Source organism: Pipistrellus hanaki, assembly GCF_964339955.1.
Source record: "Pipistrellus hanaki genome assembly, chromosome: 14".
NCBI lineage: Eukaryota > Metazoa > Chordata > Mammalia > Chiroptera > Vespertilionidae > Pipistrellus > Pipistrellus hanaki.
In genome coordinates, this window is record NC_140516.1 from 14,349,325 (window position 1) to 14,373,644 (window position 24,320).

A 24,320-nucleotide genomic window follows, 5' to 3' on the forward strand; every position below is an offset into this window, starting at 1 on the left:
TTGTACACATGTCGTAGCTATCTAGGACAGATACCTAGAAATGAAGTGAAAATGCTAAAGTATGTCCATTTTACATTTTGATAGATAAAATCAAATTGCAGATTGCTCTTACAGCACATAGTGTATAAGACACCTTTTAAATGTCTTCCTCGCCTCACATTCTCTTGAGAATGTAAAAGCCCATGCTTTCTCATTCCAAGATAAAACACTTTCACTAATACCTCCAAGCAGAAGATGCTCAATTCAAATGAAAATATTTCTCAAGGGCCCACATTTCACAAAAGGCAAAACTATGTGTGACTTATTCAGTGTATTTCCTGAAGTTATTTTTATCTGTAATAGATACCCCTTTTCTGCTGTGCATGTGGCCAAATCCTGTACTTTTCCTTTCATAATACCTTCACTTTTTATTATTTTTTTAATTTTTCAATTGCAATTCACATTCAACATCACTCGGTATCAGTTTCAGATGTATAGTAAAGCAGCCAGAAAATCCCATATCCTACAGAGTGGTCCCACACCCCTCCAACTGCCCACCTGGCCCCACACATACTAGTATTCATAAGGATGTTATTGACTATATTCACTATGCTGTAATCCACACCTCTGTGGCTATTCTATAACTACCGATTTGTACTGCTTAATCCCTTTACCTTTTTCACCCAAACCCAACTCTCCTTTCCTCTGACTATTTTCACTCTTTTGTTACTGCTTTCATGTCCTTGTAGGCAACGTATTTCGATAACTCTATTTTAAAATAACATTCATTCGGTACTTTCTAAATTCTAGGCACTGTATAAACCCTTTGTTTAAGATGAACAACTACTGGCCGTAGCTGGTGGCTCAGTGGTTAGAGTGGCAGTCCTCAGACTGGAAGATCCCTGGTTTGATTCCAGGCAAGGGCATGTGTCTTGGTTGCAGGTTCCCAGGCCCTGGTCAGGGTGCATGCAGGAGAAAACCAATCCATGTGTCTCTCTCACATTGATGTTTCTCTCTATCTCTCCCTCTGCCTCCCACTGTCTCTAAAAATCAGTGGGAAAATGTCCTTGGGTGATGATTAGCAAAACAAACAAACAAGATTACCAACTCCTCAATTTGTGGGCCCAGTACAAAATGAAAATGTGAATCTCTTGTTCAAAAAGCTGGAAAATGGTGCTGTTAAAGATACTACAGTATAAACCTTGTTCCTTTCTTTGGTATTCTCTCTCTCAGCCTGCCATGGTATTTTTTTTTTATTTGCTATTTAATCTTGCACTTCCTGGGCAGGGGGATACAGAGGCCCTCACAGGAATTTGGGGGACCATGCCTGGCTGCCTGAAGACCCCCTCCTGCCAGCTGCTGGACTGACATGAGGTTCCCCTCCTCACAGGCCTGCCTCCCCAACCCTTAACAAATAGGTGACTTCCAAAGGTATTGCAACCTCCACGAAGACTCCCAATTGCTGGAGGGAAGGCAAGAGGCTCGTCCTGGGGCATGGAGAGGTTGGCTTGCGAATGGCCACCTTCTTGCCTCACCCCTGACACCATGGAGAGCACACATGGAACCTTGCCCCGAGACAGAACAGGGGGCAGCAGTGGTCACCGGACAGGGGTGGGGTCAAAAAGCTAGAAGTTGGGGGAGCAAGCAGCCGAAAACCCATCCTCGGGAGGTGATTGGAGACAGGACTAAGCAAAAGATGAGGCTTCAAGCCTTCAGTGCACGTTCCATTATCCCACTGAACTTCTGAAATACTCAAAGATGCCTTAGCTGGTTTGGCTCAGTGGATAGACCGGCAGGGGTCCTCAAACTTTTTAAAGTGGGGGCCAGATCACGGTCCCTCAGAGAGCTGGAGGGCCGGACTATATGAACTACTAATTCCTACTGTAACACCTCGGCTGCGCTCACTGCCCAAAAAACCTGGCGGGCCGGATCAGACTCCTCTGCGGGCCGCATGTGGCCCGCGGGCCGTAGTTTGAAGACCCCTGGGAGCATTGGACTGCGGACTGAAGGGTCCCAGGTTCCATTCCAGTTAAGGGCACATGCCTGGGTGGTGGGCGCAATCCCCAGAAGGGGGCATGCAGAAGGCAGGCGATCAATGATCCTCTCTCATCATTGATGTTTCTATCTCTCTCTCCCTTTCCCTTCCTCTCTGAAATCAATATAAATGTATTTAAAAATAAAGTAAAATACTCAGAGATAAAATTATAAAGAATCAAAACTGTGACTGCAGAGCATTAGACCCCAATGTGACGCTCTTCTGAGCACAGGGTCCCACGTAACTCCACTGATTGCACACCGTGACTTGGCCCTAATGCCCTAGCAGGTAACCCAGGTCTGACCCTGACCGACGTTTAATTACTAAGCAGCTACCTAGGAACATCCATTCCTTTTGGAGACCCTCACCAAAACTAAAAAAAAAAAAAAATGTTTTCTAGCCAAAACCGGTTTGGCTCAGTGGATAGAGCGACAGCCTGCGGACTGAAAGGTCCCAGGTTCCATTCCGGTCAAGGGCATGTACCTTGGTTGCGGGGGTGTGTAGGAGGCAGCTGATCGGTGTTTCTCTCTCATCGATGTTTCTAACACTCTACCCCTCTCCTTTCCTCTCTGTAAAAAAATCAATAAACTATATTTTTTAAATGTTGTCTAGTCCTAACACAGCTCCTGAGCTTGTCTTCTTGGCTCATTATTTCGCACGGAGACACAACAGTCTCGCCCACTTACCCACAGTTTTGCTCTCCACAGTTTCAGTTACCCAAGGTCAATTGCAGGTCCAAAATATGTTTTTTCAAAATTCCAAAAATAAACAATTCCTGAGTTTTAAGTTGTGTGCCATTCTGAACAGGGTGGGAGGGAAAAAATCTCTCGATGTTCCACTCTGTCCCACCCAGTGTGAGTCAGCCCTTTGTCTGCCGGATCCAATGTGTATCCTTGCTCGCTCCTTTGTCGCTCAGTAGCTGTGGGGGTTGTCAGATGGGTTGTCACAGTAGCACAGAGCTTGAGTTCAACTAATCCTTATTTTACTTGATAACGTCTCATTCACCTCACTTCATCTCAACGTGTGTACATTTCATTATTTCACATCATTACAAGAGGAAGGGTGAGATGTAACACTTTAAACAATAAAAAAAGAAGGGTGAGCCGAAACTGGTTTGGCTCAATGGATAGAGCGTCGGTTGAGGACTGAAAGGTCCCGGGTTCGATTCCGGTCAAGGGCATGTACCTTGGCTGCGGGCAGATCCCCCGGAAGGGGGTGTGCAAGAGGCAGTTGGTCGATGTTTCTCTCTCATCAACATTTCTAGCTCTCTATCCCTCTTCCTTTCTCTCTGTAAAAAATCAATAAAATATATATTTTTTTAAAAGTTACAAAAAAAAAAAAGGTGAGTAGAATACAGTAAGATAATATGTGTGTGAGAGAGAAACCACATCCACATAACTTTATTACAGTACAGGGTAGGGCAAAAGTAGCTTTACAGTTGTATATGAAACACAGAGTGTATTCTTGTATCCTTACAAGAATTGTGTTATTTTTCAAGTAAAACTGCTTTTGCCCCACCCTGCATATCTTGTTATCATTGTTCTATGTTATTGTTACTTAGTGTTAATATCTTGTGTCATTTATAAATTAAGCTTTATTATTGGTATGTATAAGAAAAACATAGTAGAGGATTCGGTGCTGTTCATGGTTTCAGGCATTCAGGTGATCTTAGCACACAAGGATAAGGGGGTACTAATGTAGTAGCATTTAAATGATGGAACTACATGTGATTTCCCCCCCCCCCTGAAATCCTCACTCTGCCTCCACTTTGCTGATCATATATTTAGGTGCAGTTTAACATGTTCTTGTGTCCTATGTATTTCCTACAAATTGGCAGCAAGATTCAGAGAACTGATCATGCAATCGTCTTTTTAACTGCAGCATAGTATTTCTGCCTCTGGTCTTCCGATCCAGGCTCCCCCTGGCTGGCCATATTAACCTCCTTGAATAACATCATTTCATTTAATGTTGTTCCGTTACAGCATTGATGGGGGGGTCGGGGGGCGGGGGGCGGAGACACCCAATTCCCAGTTAGGGCCACTGTCTGTGTGGCGTTGGCACGTCCTCCCTGAGTCCGTGTGGGTTTTTCCAGGTGCTCCACTTTCCTCCCACACCCCAAAAAAGGTGCGAGTGCGGTGACCTGACGGGTCTAAACTGTCCCGGTCTGAGTGCGCATGCTCTATGTGAGTGTGCCCCGCCGTGGATCCTGTCCTGTCCAGGGTGGGTACCTGCTTCGCACCTGAGCTGCTGGAATAGGTTCTGGCCCCCTGCAGCCTAAACTGGAATAAATGGTTTGGAAAATCGTCGTCTTACTTTTTAAAATTAATCTTCCTTAAACGTATGCAGAACTTCACGTTTATTTCAATGTTTAATAGGAGAGGTGTTTGGGTCTCTATTTAGAAATTTGGAAACGTTTTTGTGACCAGAAATATGCCATAGATAGAAGCTTAACTCTACTTGGTACCAATTAGCCTACAGTCCAATTGGTTTCATGGTAGGTCCTTTGGCGTGAAGTCAGAGTTCCCAAGAGCCTATCAATGTCGTTAAGTGAGGACATACTCTACACCATTGCCCACCCAGACCATGTGTGCCTCCCCGTCCACATCCATATCCACTTCTTTTCCCCTCTCCCCACCCCCCCATGCACCCTCTGAAATCATCTGTGGCTCCCGTTACACATGGTAACGTCAATACCCGTCACAGTCTGACCTCTGACCAGCCTTACCTTCTGCTTCCCACCCACACCCACAGGCAGTGGGTTAAACGGTGCAGAGGAGATGAGCTGGAGTCATCCAGAGCTCAAGCCATAATCCCAAACTCGATGGGGCTGGGCCTCTGGCAAGCGGCTTCCTTCCCTCTGCCTGGATTGCTTTCTTTGTAAAAGTGACATACGACCCTCATGGAATTTGTGTAAGGGGAGCTATTGTTATTGTTATTATTGGAGCAGTCACCAACAGACGTGTTTATAATCTCCAAGGATCCTTGTCGGAGCTTCACTTGGGCACTTTTGCCTGCCCCCTGTCACACTGGGAGCTCTCTCTGCTTGTCTGAGCCTCACCTACTGTGGTAGGCCAGAGTCTGAGACAGCTCTCTAGATTTCTCACCCCTGGTAGAATCCCCTGGAGTGTGAGTGTAATGGATTTTACTTGTGTAATTAGATGACATTATCGAGTTTACCATGGGAAGAGTATCCAGTCAGGCCTGACCTAACCGCATTAGCCCATTTAAAGCAGAGAGCTTTCCCCCCGCTGGTCACAGGAGAGGAAGTTACAAATTAGAAGCACAAGAAGGGTTTGACAAGCCGCTGCAGGACTGAAGATGCAGGAGGCTGCTTGTCAAGGAAGGCAGGCACCTCTAGGAGCTGAGAGTGGCCCCTAGACGGGGGACAGCAGGAAAAAAGGATCTCGTTCCCATGGCAGCAAGAATTGACTTCTGCCAACAAGAAGAGGGATCTCAGAAACAGGTCTCCCCCAGAACTCAGTTCGTTCGACACCTTGATTTCAGCCTCTTGATGCCAACCAAGCAGAGAACCCGGACACGCCCTGCAGAACTTCTGACCTATACAACTGTGAGATAATAAGTGGGTACGGTGAGGCAGTTTAAGCAACAGAAGCATAACAATAGAATGCTAAACTACCTTCCAAACCCACTTCTTCTAGCCCAGTGGTCGGCAAACTCATTCGTCCACAGAGCCAAATAGCAACAGGACAACGATTGGCATTTCTTTGGAGAGCCACATTTTTTAAACTTAGACTTCTCCTAACTCCACTTCTTCAAAATAAACTCGCCCGGGCTGTGGTATTTTGGGGAAGAGCCACCCTCACGGGACCAAAGAGCCGCATGTGGCTCGCCAGCCGCGGTTTGCCGACCACGGAACTAGTCATTTGTGACTTCTCACTGCAAGCCCCAAGCGTGAGCTGTGTGTCCAAATCTTTTCTCCTTCATAGCACTTACCACACTTGTCCTTCTGTGGTGCGACCATTGTACACTTCTCTCCTGTGTGTGACAGACTGTCAGGTGTTCCTCGGGGTCTGGGCAGCTCTTTCTCTGCAGGATTGGAACCCTGGATGTTACAGCTGGGCACTCAGCCACATGGTTTTAGTTTGTCACTTGACAGCTTACAGAGCTTGGGTTTTCTCATCTCTGAAAGGAGGGCGATAATGTTTTTGATCTTGACTACCAAGCACTTAGCCCATCATACGCATTCAGAAAACGCTTTCAGAGACAGAAAGGACAGTTCACAGCCTGCCCTGGACTAAGGACCACCATGGAGCCAGGTCACCATGTCTGGGTCGAGCCCAAGAGGTCAAGTTCCATGGTCTGGAGGGTGAGGAGGAGCTGATGGGACAGCGGGATGAAATCTGGCCTCACAGGAAGAATAATATTTGGTTAGGCAGGCAAGACAGCAGACATTCCAGAATGAGTAAGGCCTGGAGGTGGGAGAGTGTTCCGGGACGGTGATTAAGTTAGCCAGACAAATAAATATTCATGCAACGCAGCGATAAGGGCGAAACGATAAATTGCCACAAGATCATAACCTGCAGAGGCTGAAGACGGTGTGACTTTTGCTCGTGAGGTGGCTAGCTCAACGTTTCTCTTTGTCAGGCAATGAGTTTGAAGGACACACTAGTAAGAGGGGACGTTGTAAGACATGCAAAACTTTAGCATTTCTCAGCCAGAGGTCACTGGGGAAGTGGTTGGACCATCAGCATGAGGACTGAAAGGTCTCAGGTTCAATTCTGGTCAAGATCACGGTCCTAGGTTGCAGGCTAGATCCTCAGTCCCAGTAGGGGTGTGTGTGGGAGGCAACCAAGGGTTTTGGGGAATGGCAATTATTTTACACAATGCCCGGGACCTGGGAAACTTCAGATTCTTTGAAGCCCGTCCTGGTTCTCTGAGGTAGGTAGAAAAGGAGAAGTACAAACCTCTTTTATTGCACAGATGGGGAAATTGAGACATAGTAGCAACTGTCAGTGTGAGTACAGTTTGTGGCCGCGGCAGACCAGAGCAGAGCTGGCTATCAAACCTGGGTTCTGTCTTTTGTGGGGAGGCTGTTTCTCTCCACAGGTCTGTGCTCTCGTCCTATTGCTTCTTGCACTGCTGTGTCACTAGTGGTTATGTGTCTAAAGATTTACGTGCTCGTCCTCAGTACCCTCCAGGGGCCTGAAGCCCAGTGAACTCACAGCTTCCTAGCACATACGGACGGCACTCCCCCAGCTCACCACAAAGGTGCCTCCTCTCTCCGTAGGCCCCTGACCAGCCCTTTCCCCACACTGTCCCCACATCACAACCTCACAGTGGCTCAACCATGGCTTCCTTCCCTTCTCCAAACGCAGCACATACAACACCCCTCCTTTCACCCACACCCAAAACCAAAACCACTTCCACAGCCGCTTTGAAAACAAAGTGAGTCTTCGCTCCCGCCCCGCCCCCCAAGCTTTACTGAGGTATAATGAACAAGTAAAAAGTGTGTGTGTGTGTGTGTGTGTGTGTGTGTGTGTGTGTGGTGCACAACATGATGTAATGGTTTTTTAAAAAAATCCTCACCCAAGGATATTTTTCCATTGATTTTTAGACAGCCTGGGAGGGAGGAGAGGGGACTGACAGAGAGAAACACTGATTGGTTGCCTCCCACACACACCCCTACTGGGGCTGGGGATCCAGCCTGCAACCTAGGTACCTGATCTTGACCAGAATTGAACCTGAGACCTTTCAGTCCTCATGCTGATGGTCCAACCACTGAGCCAAAACAGGGCTACAACATGATTTTTTTAAATATTTAATTTTTATTTGTTTATTTTAAATATATTTTTATTTATTTCAGAGAGGAAGGGAGAGGGAGAGAGAGAAATAGAAACATCAATGATCAGAGAATCACGATCTGCTACCTCCTGCATGCCCCACACTGGGGATTGAGCCCACAACCCAGGCATGTGCCCTGACCAGGAATCAAACCCTGGCCTCCTGATTTATAGGTCCATGTTTAACCACTGAGCCACACCAGCCAGACTACAACATGATGTTTTTATAAACATATATGTTGTGAAATGATTATCACAGCCAAACTAATTAATATATCCATCACCTCATATAGTTACCATTTTTTGTGGGTAAAATATCAAGTATACAATATATTATTATGCTATATAATAAAAGCCTAATACGCTAAGTGTCCAGCCATCCAGTCGACCGTTCAAAAGCTATGATTTGCTAAGGCCACTCAACTGCTTGCCATGATGTGTACTAACCACCAACGGGCAGATGCTCCGACCGGTAGGTTAGCTTGCCGATTGGGACTCAGCGAGATGGGACTAGACATGCCCCGGAGCCCTCACACACACACACACACACACACACACACACACACACACACCCGCCCCTACCAGGAGCAGCGAGCAAGGACTCGAGAGGGATGTCCGCCTGCCGGCTTAGGCATGATCAGGGGGATAGGGCCTAAGCCGGCAGGCGGACATCCCCAAAGGGGTCCCAGACTGCAAGAGGGAGCAGGCTAGGCCTAGAAACCTCCTCCACCCACCCCCACAGCTCATGAATTTCATGCACCAGGCCTCTAGTTAACTATAATCACCATGCTGTACTTAACTATAATCACCATTATGTCTCCAGATTTATTCACATCATAATTGTTTGTACCTGATTGGCCTGTATGTCCCCCTTTTTCCCATCACTCCTCCATCCCATCTGCTGGTAACCACCTTCTAGTCTGTTTCTATGAGTTTGACTGTTTTAGATTCCAAAGATAAGAGATATCATGAAGTATTTATCTTCATGTGCCCGGCTTGTTTCACTTAGCATAAGATCCCCTAGTTAATCCCTGTTGTCACAAATGGCAGAATTTTCTTTTTCTTTCTTTTTTTTTTTTAAAGGGCTGAATAATACACCACTATCTACATATACCATATTTTCTTTATCCTTCAACGGACACTTGGGTTGTTTCCATGTCTTGGCTGTTATGAATAATGCTTCAATGAACATGGGAGTCCATATAGTACTTCAAGATCTAGATATAATTTCCTTTGGCTATAAAACCAGAAGTGGGATTGCATTTTCTAAAGAAAAAATCCAAATGTTCAATTGGTACATAGAAAGATGTTCAATATCACTAATCTTCAGGAAAATTGAAGTCAAAACCACATTGAGATACCACTTCACATCTGTTAGGATGGCTATTATCACACACACACACAAAAAAAAAAATGCCTGGCCAGTGTTGCTCAGTGGTTGAGCATCAACCTATGAACCAGGAGGTCACAGGTTGTGAGCTGAGCTGCATGTGGGCTTGGTCCCCATGCAGTGGCACGCAGGAGGCAGCCAATCAATGATTCTCTCTCATCATTGATGTTTCTGTCTCTCTCTCCTTCTTCCTTTCTCTCTGAAATCAATAAAAAAAATATTTTAAAAAAGCAGTCCAGCCAGTGTGGCTCAGTGGTTAAGCATCAACCCATGAACCAGGAGGTCCCCAGTTTGATTCCCAGTCAGGGTACATACCCAGGTTTTGGGCTTGGTCCCCAGCAAGAGGCAGCCAATCAATGATTCTCTCTCATCATTATTGTTTCTATCTCTCTCCCCTTCTCCCTTCCTTTTCCTGAAACCAATAAAAACATTTTTCTTAAAAAACAACCATAGAAAACATGGAAGCATGGAACAGAAGAATGGAGGGAGGGTGGGAAGTAATCAACCAAGAACCTTGTATGCATATATGCAAGGCTACAGCCACAGAAAACGGGGTGGTGAGGGCCTGGGGGCAGGGTGGGGAGGGCTAGAAGGGGATAATGGGGGTAAAGGGGGGCATATGTAATACTTTCAATAGTAAAGAATTATTATTAAAAATAATGAAAAATAAAAAACAGCCAGAGAAAAGCAAAATTTATATAGAGAGCAAGGAAAACAAAAATAACCTCAGACTTCTCATTATAAACAATGCAAGCCAGAAATTAATAGAGTGATATCTTTAAAATACTGAAAGAAAGGAAAAACTGTCAACTTTTCAAATTCTACGCCTAATGAAAACATCTTTCAAAAGTGAAGGCAAAATGAAGACTTTCTCAGACATAAAAAACTGAAAACATTTTCACTAGTGGCTGTGCATACAAGAAATGTTAAAGGAAGTCGTTCAGACAAAAGGAAAATTATATCTATACAAAGGAATAAAGAATACAGTTAGCCCTCCATATTCCTGAATCCTGCAATTCAACCAATTAAGGATTAAAAATATTTTTGGGGGGAGGGAATGTTACATTGTTGCTGACATGTGCTTTGTACTATGTAGTTAGGCCTACAGTGGTTGTGTCTGTGTTGAACGGGTGCAGATTTTGTTTTCTTGTCACTATCCTCTAAACAATATAGTATAACAACCATTTGTATTGTATTAGGTGTTATAAGTAACATTTACATTATATTAGGCATTATAAGTAATCTAGAGGTCATTTAAAGTATACTGGAGGATTATGTAGCTTATATGCAAATACTACATCATGTTATGTAAGGAACTTGAACATTTGAGGATTTAGGTAGCCATGGGGGTCCTGGAACCAGCCCTTCACAGAAACCAGGAAATGACAAACAGTAACTCTGTGGGAAGAACACACAAACAGGACTTCATTGTGCGCTCATGAAGGTTGGCGATCGACAGCAGGTGACTCTCATTCAGCTGATTAGTCTTCAAGGACTCCAGCTCTTTTCCATCTTCATTCTACCCTACTTGGTATTTGGACTTTTCATCCGAGTATTTATTGCCTCAAGGAGGCTTCTTCTTCAGGAGTTTCTATTCACCTATCAGTGCCTAGCCGCTCCTCAGGATTAGTTGGGAGGCTATGAAGTGAGTAGCTTGCTTTGACAGCCTCTGACATGGAAGGAGGAAAGAGAAAGGGTTAGTTAGTAGTGCTGACTGAGCTAACCTACTAATAGTGTTGCCATAGGATCTTAACTAAAGCACATGTTTGGAACTGAGATGAAATCCTAAGGGCAGTTACCTGTCACATTATGTAAGGTCCATTCGTTAATGAGGGCCGGGGCCCAAAGCACAAAGACAGGATCCCACAGAGAGACCGGAGGACAGGTCCCCTCCCCTGCCCCTGGGTGAATCCGAGACCCAAGGTTCTGTTCTTTGTGGCTATTCTTTGTTGACTGCATAACAGATCCAAACAAGCAATCTCAAAATAGAGATACCACTTGACATCTGTTAGCATGGCTATTATTAAAAAGTGAAAAGTAAATAACAATAATACCCTACCTGAGTATTATCATTATCTGCCCTTCAGCCAAAAGATGTTTCAAGCTCTTGGCCTACCCAAGGAGCACTCTTTTTCTTCATCAGAACTGAGCGAGCCACAGAAAAGAGAGCAAATGCATTGTCTGCCTTTCCCCTCCTCCTTTCTATCTCTTTTCTGTTCTCCGGGTCAAGAAGAATAAATCAAGAAGAGAAGCCCAAATCATCGCCTTTGGTCTTATTTCTTTTCTACATAGACTTTGGTTAAGGCCATCTGCTACTTAGAAAAGTTAAAGAAACTTTTTTAGGGCTTTAAAATCAAACCAAAGGGTCTGGAAAGAGAGTAGTAACTTCAAATACTGTAAGAAAAATATAATAAAGAGAATGTTATGTTGTTTGGGGCTAAAGAAAAAAAAAAATACCATCAACTTAAGCAAGTTGTAGTTATTAGCCCAAGAAATCGAAACACAGATAAGACCAAAGGTAGAAAAATCTGTATTGAGCTCTGCCTTTTACCTTCTGAGAGCTACGGTATTGAATGTTCAACGTGTTTATTCTAGTCTTCTGTTAACATACACATCATTTGCTTTAGAGAATTCTTCTCCTACTTTATATGACCTGTAGGGCTCTTGAATATATTACCTCTTTTCTGTATTATTTCCTCTCACTATTACCAAAGTGGAATAAATATGACCCAGGATGACCATCATAGTTTCTCACCTCTTTAATTACAGTCAACCATTCAAGAGTAGGCACATAACCCCAGCAGAGCCAATCAAAATATTTTCCTGAAACTGATAGGTGGAGAGAGAGAGAGAGAGGAGAGAGAGAGAGAGAGAGAGAGAGAGAGAGAGAGAGAGAGAGAGAGAGAGAGAAATTCTCTATTAGAGTTACTAAACTTGAAAGATGTGAAACTGGAGATATTGGAGCCATTTTCCCCAGAGGCCTATCTAGTGTAGGGGGGGGAAATGAGGCCAACCCACTGAACAAAGCAGGGTCCAAAGCAAGAGAAGGCAGGAAAGATTTGGCCTGTTGTTTGAGCCCCCGAGTCACTTGTGCTTAAAACCAGAGCCTGCCCTCAACCATCCAAAATAGAAACCAATAAAGTAAGTTAAATTAGGATTTGTCCATCTGCAGTCAGAAAAGCCCGGATTGCCATTCCCCTCTCTTATCTATATCCCTGGTCTGAGAAAAGGGAAGAACGACCATAGTAAATGATTTGCATCAGCTTAGGAAGAAGATCAGGCATTAAGATTACCCAAAGAAGCCTGGCCAGTGTGGTTGAGCATTGACCTATGAACCAGGAGGTCATGGTCAATTCCCAGTCAGAGCACATGTTGGGTTGCAGCTCAATTCCCAGAAGGGAGCGTGCTGGAAGCAGCCAATTGATGATTCTCTCATCATTAATGTTTCTACCTCTCTCCATTCCTCTCTCTGAAATAAAATCTTTTTTTAATCACCCAAAAAAGAGGGGTGTTGTTCCTCCTTTTTCACCACCCCCAAACACACCCTCCAGTATTAGGTACACATTTAGTATTTTTATTTGGAAACTCATTTTGAGAACAGCATAGTATTGTATTGGGGTATCATGGATAATTATCCATAATAATAAAAGTGTAACATGCTAATTATACTGGACAGCCGAAAGACCTTCCAGATGTCATTCCGGGCGTCCTTCAGTGGAGGGGGCCCAGGCAGAGGCAGTTAGGGGCAATCAGGCAGGCAGGCAGAGTGGTTAGGGGTGATGAGGCAGGCAGGCAGAGTGGTTAGGGGCCTGTGGCCCCGGATTGTGAGAGGATGCAGGCTGGGCTGAGGAACCCCTACCTCTGGTACATGAAATTCGTGCACCAGACCTCTAGTATTACTATATTTCCAAAAAGAACTCTTGTGTTCTCTCCATTGTGTGACCATTACACATTTTGCTTTATAAAAAGGGGTTTTATTTTTATTTTACTACATTTTCTAAAGATTCTTGTAATTACCTCTGAGACGGTAATTACATACATTGTCTCATTTGATACTAAAATCAATAATGTCTTTCATTCACCTCCGTTTTACAGAAGAGGAAACTGCATTTCAAAGAAGTTAGGAAATTTACCCAACGTTCCTGTACTAAGTCTGAGACACAGAAATTAAGCCCAGCTCTTTCTAGTTCCGTGTCAAGCCTTCCCACTGCTTTCAGAGATGCCCCTGAAATCCAGTTTGCTAAAATCTTTGTTAATGATAATACTTGGAGTTTTAAGCAAACTTGCCTGTCCTGTTTGTTACTTAAGAAAATGCTTGGCCAAAACCGGTTTGGCTCAGTGGTCTGCGGACTGAAAGGTCCCAGGTTTGATTCCGGTCAGGGGCATGTACGTTGGTTGCGGGCACATCCCCGGTAGGGGGTGTACAAGAATCAGCTGGTTGATTCTCTCTCATCGACGTTTCTAGCTCTCTATCTCTCTCCCTTCCTCTCTGTAAAAAATCAATAAAATATATTTTAAAAAAAGAAAAACATTTGTAAAATAAAATTTTTTTTAAAAATGCTTGGTCAAAATAGTTGAGTTTACTTAAATGTTTGCTATATATTGCTTATGTTTCCGATACACTGAAAAACAAAAACAAAACCCTTTTCTCTTCCTCTTCCTTTTCATTGGGGCCGAGCTTTCTACTGGTACACAGCCAGGGGCGGAGGTGGTCATGTCAGGGGGTTAAGTAAATAAATAAGAACAGGCTTCTCACGGTCAGAAACAGGAGTTACAAATATGGAAACTAGGAAGTCTATATTAGACTCTGGGTCCTGCACAGGAGATGGAGATATCATTCTCATAGTCTGATTAGGCAGACAGACATAGTTTGTGTGTGTGTGCGTGCGTGCGTGTGTGTGTGTGTGTGTGTGTGTGTGTGTGTGTGTTCTAACTCTGTTCACTGAGAGGATCTAGAATCAATGGTAGTCCTATAGGAATGAGTATATTTAGATCTTTGTTTCTAGATATTATTATCCACTAAGAAGACCCAAGTCTTCTTAAAGAAATTGCTGACTCCAGTCCAGAAACAGGGGAAATAGAAGATGTGTTTATAGCATTTTATGACACAAGAAAGTAAAGAAGTTTTCCAAGACTGAAGGGGACTTGTCCACAGACACAGTAAGCAGCCTGAAGGGGCTGGCCAAGTCTGGAACAAAATAAGTAAAGTTAGAAACAGATTGTAACCCTGTAAGTAATAGAGAAATCCTAAGTCCATATTGATATTAGTTAATTGGAGAGAAATAAAAACTTTATCCTTCCCAATAAATCTAGAAGGAATGATCATATTAGAACACCTTATTTGGTAATCATCAGAGTAATAATTTATCCAGGTTAGAATCATTAATGGATGCTAAAACTGGTGAAAGTTTGATGAGAAACAAGATAGTTACATGATCTCAAATATTCTTGCCACAAAATAATGATTAATTACTTTACAATGGAAAGCCTGGCAGATACCATTTAACTAAGTGATCAAAGTTACCACCATGTGCCAGGACCGGTTTTGCTCAGTGGATAGAGCGTCAGCCTATGGACTGAAGGGTCCAGAGTTAGATTCTGGTCAAGGGCATGTGCCTTGGTTACGGGAGCATCTCCGGGGCGGGGGGGGGGGGGGGGGGGGGGGTGCAGGAGGTAGCTGATCGATGTCTCTCTCTCATCGATGTTTCTAGCTCTCTATCTCTCTCTCTTCCTCTCTGTAAAAAAATCAATAAAATATATTGAAGAAAAAAAAAAGTTACCACCATGTGTCAAACTGACATCCTGTGCTCCTCAGATGATGCCTGGAGACTAGTACAGCGTGGCTACTGTGCTATATCCTGACAAAATGCATAAATTCTAAAGAAACATCAGGGAAAAAGCCATCATTGAGGCTAGTTCTCAAAGCCATTTGCTTGGGATCTTCAAAACTATTATCAAGGTCGTGAGAGATAACTGAGAAACTATATTCCAGACTGAAGAAGACTTAGGAGAAATGGCAGCTAAACACCACGTGTACTAGTAATCCTAGACTGACTCCCAGACCTGTAAGGGACGTTATTGAGACAACAGGTGAGCTTTGAATTGGGACCATCCATGAGCTATGTTATTGGATCAATATTAACTTCCTAATTTTGATTATTGAACTGTATCATTACACTGGAGAAATATAAACTGAAATATTAAAGGATAATGGGGTATCATGTCTACAGTTTATTCTCAAATTATTCAGAAATGGTAAATGTAGGGTCCAGGTGAAAGGTCTATGGAAGCTCTGTGTACTATTTTGCAACTCTTTCTGTAAATGTAAAATTATATCCAAATAAAAGGTTTTAAAATGCAAAACTGTAGCAGTTTCTTCCCTGAAGCGCTCTGAGGACGACAAGCCTACAGACCCGTGTGGGATTAGGAGATTTAGAGAAACCAAAAATATTCCTTTCCGTTACTTGTGACTACATAACAAACTTCTCCAAAAGCCAGTGGCTTCGTCGTGGTTGTCAGGATTCTATGCATTGATCGGCCGGCCGCTGCCGGGCAGTTCTGCTCCATGTGACCATGTGACCTCTGATGGGGCTGCAGGCCTTTGGGGGACCCATAAGTCTGGACCATCCAAGATGGTGCTCTGCCATATCTGGGCCTTTGTGAGGATGGCTGGACGGCTGGCTCCGGTTTGAGCTGCTGGAATGGCAGGGCATCTTTCTCCATTGGTTAAAATGAAGCAAAACAAAACAAAAAAGTAGCGAAATGTTCATTTACCTTCCTGCCTGCCAGACATTTGTTATATTTTAAAATCATATGAAATAAGTTCTTTTTAAAAGGCAAATATGAACCAAAGCAAAATAGGTTAAAGTTGTGCTGTAGATTCTTGTAGAAGTGGTCTCTTCTTTCGTCAATAGGTAACTTTGTGGCTGGTTGTTTCTTGATGTTTTTAAAAATCTGCTTTCTCTTCTCATTATAACCTTTCATATGTGAGCAGCAAACTACCTATCTTACTTTATGAAGGTGTCCTTGATTATATTTTTATTAATTCTCTAGATTGAAGTAACAAACGGATTTTTATCACAATATTCTTCCACTCTCATGAAGTTTCAGCACCTTTATTGAGTTATAACTTAGATTCTACAAAATTCATACATCTAATATATACAATTCAATGGTTATTCATGTTTATAGAGTTGTATGACCATCACCACAATCAATTTTAGAATATTTTCATCACTCCAAAAAGAAACTTCTACCTGTTCTCAGTTACTCTCCATTCTACCACCACCACCCCCAGTCCTAGCTCATGTGAATGGAATCAAACAATACGAAGTCCTTTGTGACTGGCTTCTTTCAATGAATGTTTTTACAGTTATCCATGTTGTGTCAGTACTTCATTCCTTTCTATTGCTGAATAATATTCCATTGTGTGCGTATACCACATTTTATCAATCAGCGGCTCATGGACACTTCAATTATTCCAGTGTTTGACTATTACAAATACTGCTGCTAATATTTATGTACACATTTTTGTATGGACATGTGTTTTCATTTCTTGGGTTGATATCTGAGTTCGTGAATATTTTATAATATATTGATTTTATATATTTAACTTATATGATTAATTAATTATACTTATATATTTAATCAATTTTATTTTTTTGTTATATACCTGGATCCATTAATTTTTTAATGAGAAAGCTAATGGTTATTTTCCAATTATTAAATTTCATCTTTCTAATATGTATGGAACAGAAAGTAATCATTAATTTGGGTGAAGAGGATAAGAGAAGTTGATGTGAAATTTACTCAAAGTATAAAGGAACTTGCCCTAACAGGTTTGGCTCAGTGAATAGAGTGTCAGTCTGTGGACTGAGGAGTCTCAGGTTCAATTCCAGTCAAAGGTATGTACCTCAGTTGCAGGCTCGATCCCCCTGGGTGGTGCGAGGCAACCAATTGATGTATCTCTCTCATATCAGTGTTCCGCTCCCTCTGTCTTTTCTCATCCCTTCCACTTTCTCTTAAAAAATCAGTGGAAAAAATGTCCTCACTGAGGATAAGGATTAACAACAAGAAAAAGTATAAAAAGAATTTAAGACCGTTGACATTGAAGTGTAACTACATAGTTTAAAATCCTGATTATACCACTTAAAAGATGTGTGACCTTAGTCAAGTTATTTGAACTTTCTGAGCTTCAGTTTACTTATCTGCAAAATGGAGGAAAATATAATTCTACCTACCCAATAAGATTGTTGTGAGGATTAAATCAGATACTTCTAAACCTAGTGCTGGGCACATTGTAGATATGTATTAATTGTTAGTAATTATTATTAATGATTGATATACTGCTGCATTTTTATATTTTTACTAGAGGCCCAGTGCACAGCAGTCATGCACTCAGGGATCTCTCAGCCCAGCCTGTGCCCTCTCACAGTCTGCCACCACTGTGCTAGCCAGCCATGAGCCTGGCTTCTGGCTGAGCAGTGCTCCCCCTGTGGGAGTGCACTGACCACCAGGCAGCAGCTCCTGCATTGAGCACCTGCCCCTGGTGGTTAGTGCGTGTCATAGCAACCAGTCATTCTGTCTTTTGGTCGATTTGCATATTAGCCTTTTATTATATAGGATAATGAACATACATTGCTTTTAAAATCTTAAAAACAATTTAAAATGTGTGAAGTCAACCTTAATTTTATGTGTTTACTACTTTAAATGCATTCTTACATTATAAATTCATGCTTTAAGTTAGAAAATAGAGATTTGGTCCTGTTTCCATGGGGTCTGTGTTTTAGGTTAACTGAGGAAATAGAGAATCCTCACTTAATGTCTCAATTGTGCTATAGTTACTCTTTTCTATTTTATAAATCAGGAGAGAATCTCCCTGGGCAACAAAATTCATGAAACTGTGGAGTCATTTATAACAAAATTGATCCTGCCCTAGCTGGTTTGGCTCAATGGATAGAGCATCTGCCTGTGGACTGAAGGGTCTCAGTTTCGATTCTGGTCAAAGGCACGTGTCTGAGTTGTGGGCTCGATTCTCTCTCATTATTGATGTTTCTATTTTTCTCTCCCTCTCCCTTCCTCTCTGAAATCAACAACAAAAAAAAATTTTTTTAAATTGATCCTAAAACGAATCCTAACGATATTAGATTTTTTTAGTCTACACAGAGTTATTTCATTATTCCTTTGATCATTTGGATCTTTGAAACAAAACAATTCTAGCTAAAATTTTTTATCCTTGTGGCTTTTTGTTTTAGTGCAAAATAACTTTTTTTTTTTTATAACCTAGCATCTTGCCAAAGATTCTGTTTTATCTCCCTACAGCTGATTTGAGCATTCCATTTTAATTTATTGCCTGTAGAATTAGTAATTATGTGATTTCTCTTGTGACTCCAATCTTAAATAATGATTTCCCTCCAATAAGGCTTGTTCTATTTATAGGGCTTACAGAAAAATTAGATTTTTAAAACGAAACAGCAGCAATACTAGAAATTATTGTTAAAATGTACTCTAGAATCTGCCGAAACCGGTTTGGCTCAGTGGTAGAGCGTCGGTCTGCGGACTGAAAGGTCCTGGGTTTAATTCTGGTTAAGGACATGTACCTTGTTTGCGGGCACATCCCCAGTAGGGGGTGTGCAAGAGGCAGCTGATCGATGATTCTCTCTCATCGATGTTTCTAACTCTCTATCCCTCTCTCTTCCTCTCTGTAAAAAATCAATAAAATATATATTTTTTAAAATGTACTCTAGAATCCATTTCTGGCCTGTTTTCTACTGCTCTGTTCATGTTTCTGGTCAGAACAGGAGTACTGAGGAGTTTGTGAGATCCTCACCCTGGCTCCTCTGGCCCATGCTGGGATTCAACACTGGAATCTCCAACTGGGATACCATAGCCATTTTCCAGACCTCAGGAGACCTGTAGCCTTTTAACCAACCAACTTGTAAATACCTGCAAGGTAACAAGTGCTGTGCTCAAGGCTATTTTTATGTGTGTGTATGTAACAGAGTTATTGACATACTACCCAATTCACCCATTTAAAGTTTTCAGTATAACCAATGGTTTGCAGTATATTTAGAGTTGTTCGGCCACCACCACAATCAATGGTAACACATTTTATCACCCCAAATAGAAGCCTCATACTCATTAATAATCCACCCCTCTTCTCCTCAGTCCTGTTTCCTGACTCCATAAACTCATCTATTCTGGAAATTTCATACAAATAGCATCATAGAGATATGGACTTTTGTGTCAGACTTCTTTTATTTAGTATGATTTCCTCAAGGTTCATCCATGTTGTAGCATGTATCAGTACCTTACTCTCTTTAATGGCTGAATAAAATTCTGTTGTACCATATTTGCTTATTCATTCATCAGTTGATGGACATTTGGCTTGCTTCTACTTCTTGGCTATTGCAAATAATGCTGCTATGAACATTAGTGTGCAAGTTTTTTGTGTGAACATGTGTTTTTATTTCTTTTAGGTACTGCCTACGAGTGACATTACTGGATTACATATTAACTCTGTTGTTTTTTGTTTGTTTTTAAATATATTTTATTAATTTTTTACAGAGAGGAAGGGAGAGGGATTAAGAGCTAGAAATATAGATGAGAGAGAACCATCGGCCAGCTGCCTCTTGCACACCCCCACCAAGGATGTGCCTGCAACCAATGTACATGCCTTTGACCAGAATCGAACCTGAGACCCTTCAGTCTGCAGACCGACGCTCTATCCACTGAGCCAAACCGGTTTCGGCTTAATTCTAAGTTTAACCTTTTGAGAAATTGCTAGACTGTCTTCCAAAGTGACACCACCATTTTACATCAAGATTATCTTAAGATCTTCTTGGTCTGGGGTTAAGTGTTGCTCTATTTGGGTATGGGCTTAGGTACAGGACTTCGCTGTTCAAGTAAGAAACATCTGTCAAAGATTCTCACTATATGGTGATCCGAATGCAACAATCTAAGAGAGTATGTGTTTTCAACGGTTTTTAAAATTACACGATTAGCCCTGGCCGGGTGGCTCAGTTGGTTGGAGCATCGTCCCCAACACCAAAAGTTTCCAGGTTCAATTCCTGATTGGGGCACATACCTGGATTTCAGGTTCTATTCCTGGTGGGGACACATGTGTGAGGCAATTGATTGATGTTTCTCTCTCTCTTTTCCCTTCCTCTCTCTCTAAAATCAGTAAATGCACCTGCTCAGGGAGGATTTAAAGAAATAATATAATTAGCATTCGTCTGTCTAGAAAGAAAAGGAATGATCCTATTTATCGAGTTTCTAGAATTCTATAGGCTCTTATGGAACACTCGCCTCTTCTCACCCTGAGAGGCTGACAGGTGGAGCAAAGCCGAGTGGTATAAATTAAGGGACATTGGAAAAGAATACGCCCCTTTTATCACAAGGAAATTCTTCGTCCTGTTTACAGCATCCTAGTTACAGAAGTAAGAAGTTCTTAGGAACTAATAAATTTTTATTGCAGTTACTCATACCTTAGCACAAATTACTTTAATATCACACTTTCCTCTTACCCCCTTGTTAGAACAGTTGTCTCTAACTAAATTGTTCTGATAAAGGAGGGGGTAATAAAAGAGGGATGGGGGGGAAAAAAAAGTAATTTTAGAACCCAAAAAGAGGAATTTAGAACATATTACCTATGTTATATGTATTAGACTATTTACTCCTAATAATTCCATGAGATTAACACTGTTATTTTAACTTTATTTTATTTTTTTCTTTATTGATTAAGGTATTACATATGTGTCCTTATCCTCCCATTACCCCACCACTCCACTCATGCCCCCACCACCCTGGTGTCTGTGTCCATGGGTTAGGCTAATATGCATGCATACAAGTCCTTTGGTTGATCTTTCCCACTTACCCCCACCCTCCCCGACCTTCCCTCTGAGGTTTGAGGGTCTGATAGATGCTTCTCTGTCTCTGGATCAGTTGTGGTGTGTGTGTGTTTTTGTTGTTTTTTTTTTAAGAAAAAGTCTCAAAACAGTAAGTAACTTAATGAAGGTCACACAGACCTGAGATTTTAACTCAAATCTACCTGAGTCCAGAGAACCAGAGTCTCCTCATTCTGTTCTGAAGAGAGAGCCGATCCTGGGGGCTGGGAAGGAGGGAATGTGGAGAGCAGAGGGGTGCCAAAGCCAGACTCTGCCTCCTCCACAGATTTCTGTGTGTCCCCGGTTGCCACAACTACTTGCTGGCAGCACCCCTGCCCCCCGTGGTTTCGCGGTGTGGCGGGCTAATGAGTCTGTAAATGCCTGCAGGCTTAGTGGAGCTACTGTGTCTGACTAAGTTGGGACTCCGGCTACGCTGCTGCCAGGGCTACACACACTCCGGCAAAACTTCCTTATTTGGAAAAGTCTTTTCCATCCCGTTTGCGCAGAAAGGATACAATCTCACATTTAAGAAAAAACAAAATGCTTTGACCTACATCAGAAGGAGCACTTGACAAAAACGCAAAGAAATGCCCTCCCCAGATTAAATATATTTCAAATACTCTGCTCAAGGGGAAGGAAGGCGATATGGTGAGGGGCAGAAACAGAATACTGAGGGGACTAGCTGCCATAAGAATTATTAATCCTGCCCTGTTCATCGTGATGGTTCCGTTCTGATTAGAGAAAGCACCTTCTCACCTGGCCGGGAGTCGTTCGCCCTGGGACATGGGAGTTAACATCGGAGTGCAGCCCATCCTCCTTTTCCAGAGAACTGCTTATCATCATGGAAAGATTTACAGCCTCCTGGCCGAAGGAATCTGGTCCGGAGGCACCTGCCCTTTGCAACCCACAGCCCTATGGCCTGTAACCATGATACCTGGCCTACTTTCCCATTCCTGTAATTCTTCCTTTCCCACGTAATCTTTGCCCTTCTGCCCAAGGTAAGCAGCTGGCTGATGGGGAGGGGAGAGCAGATTTCTGTGGGTGACCTGCTGCTCTCCCGTACTGCCGGCAGGTCACCCACAGGACGATGACCTAATATGACGCTCAAATATGACCTCATCCTGTCTCTGCTTCATCGGCTCAAGTGATGACAGGCAGCCCGGACCCCTTGGCTGTCCGGTGACAGCAGGGGCGGGGTGGAGAGTGGGTGTTCTTCATTGCAGAGTGAAAAGAACATTTGCAAATCCGCTTTCCTTTAACCCAGGAGCTGTGCTGGTTCGCAATAAGCTTTGAATCTCGGTCATATAAAATTTAGCAGGCTCTTTCCTGGAGTTAAAAAAATGTACATTTTAAATTATTTGTGCTATTGACGCTGGGAGGGACCTGAGTGGCAGGAGGATATACTTCCTCAGGTATGGCTTCGCGGTGCCTCTCACACCCTGAGCAGAGGTTATATTTGAAAAGGCAGAGCCTGGCGGGTGTGGCTCAGTTGTTGAGCATCAACCCATGAACCAAGGTTCTGGTCAGGACACTTGCACGGGTTGTGGGCTCTTTCCCCAGTAGGGGGCGTGCAGGAGGCCGCAGGTGAATGCTTCTCTCTCATTGGTGTTTTTCTCTCTCTCTCTCTCTCTCCATTCCCTTCCTCTCTCTAAACTCAATAAACACTTTTTTTTTTTTAAAGGCATAGCCGCATAGATGTTTGCAGGAAGGGCCAGTGGCGTTAAAGCCCTGTCATTCCTGCAAACTCCTGGACAGAAAGGCTTGCTAGTCTCAGTTCTGCCATGAAATTGCTGGGTGACCTGGGCCATTTGCTAAGCCTCTCTGGGTGGACCTCAGTTTGCTCGTCTCTGAGGAGAGGATGGACTGAATGGGCTTTCCAGAATCTACTTTCTGTTTTGTGATCTCCGTGATGGTGGGAAGGGCTTGCTGACCTGTGCAATAGGCATTGTGGGTTTCCTCACCCCTCACTTCCTAACTCCCTTCCTGGGCTGGGGCCTTACTGCTGCTTCCTGGCTCCAGGGAGCCTCCTCCCAAAGGGCCCGCGGGTGTGAGAGCACCAGAAGCCAGACACCCACCCCAGGGCTTCTCCAATCCTACCTGCTCTCCCCTCGGCCACCGGGCCTGGGGGGTGGTGGCTAAACCCCCTAAATTTTAAACGGAATCTACACTCTCCCCTCTGAGTCCTGCTGCCAGCACTGTTCCTTCCTGGGGAAGGAGCGTGTGGATGGAGGGGGGTCCCCCGTGCCCCACAAGTGCCATGCATGTCGGAGTGCTGTCCCTGCGCAGGGAGGGGGACTTGGGGAAGTCGTTTCCTCTGGGCAGGAGCGCTGTCCACGCAAGTTGCAGGTTTTGTTTCCCTCCGCCTTCGTCCGCAGCGAACGCCAGCGAGCATTCTCCTTGTTTAATCACGACCACCGCCCGGCGGACACCGCTTCCCCGGGGAGGGCGCTCATCCGCCTCTGACTCAGGCTGCCGCACCGCCAGCCGGGTTTGAGGAAATGGATCCTACACGCCCTGCTGGCTTTGGAATTTTAAACAGAAACCCACATGCGGCCGAGTCTCCGGCTCACTCCCAAATATGGGAGAATGTGTGCCCCGGCCGCGGCTGCAGGAGGCAGGCCCAGGGTGACAAAAGGCAAACCCCGGGCAGGCTGCTGCGCGCCAGGCCTGCGGAGCCGGCAGCATCCTCTAAAAGGAAAAGGGAACAACCCTCCGGAAAGGAGGGCCAGGCCGCCCCCCTCCGCTCCCCGAGGGCCGTGTCCCTTGACCAGAGTTATCTGGAGGATGTCTGGCGGGGAAGGTCTTAGGAAAAGGAAAGGGCAGCCCAGCAGCAGGGACTGAGGGAAGCATCGCCAAGGGAAGCATCCAGCCTTTAGAGTCAGGAGAGGAAAGGATTCCAGCCTCGGGCTGAGCCGGTCCAGGCAACCTGGACCCAGATGGTGGGGAAACCCTGCAGTGGCCAGTGTGCCCTAGGGTATGCCCTGAGCATTAGGGGTGTTGCCAGAGTAAAGCTAATGGGGACAACTGCTCTTGAGTCCTAGCTGGGGATGCTGCGGTCAGTATCCCAGAGCCTACAGACATGGCTCCTCAGCCCTAACTGGTGTGGCTCAGTGGATAGAGCGTCAGTCTGCAGACTGAAGGGTCCCAGGTTCAATTCCAGTCAAGGGCATGTACCTTGGTGGCGGGCACATCCCCAGTGGGGAGTGTGCAGGAGGCAGCTGATGGATGTT

General features: G+C 43.9%; 1 long non-coding RNA gene across 1 annotated transcript; it reads right to left on the reverse strand.

Annotated features, from left to right (window-relative positions):
- Window positions 1-3,171: 3,171 nt before the first annotated feature.
- LOC311632897 lies at window positions 3,172-21,408 on the reverse strand. The gene is made up of 4 exons (XR_014796857.1): window positions 21,255-21,408; window positions 5,969-6,157; window positions 4,740-4,910; window positions 3,172-3,302 (listed from the first exon to the last, which is right to left on the reverse strand). It is a non-coding gene; the product is annotated as an uncharacterized lncRNA (long non-coding RNA).
- Between the last annotated feature and the right edge of the window lie 2,912 nt (window positions 21,409-24,320).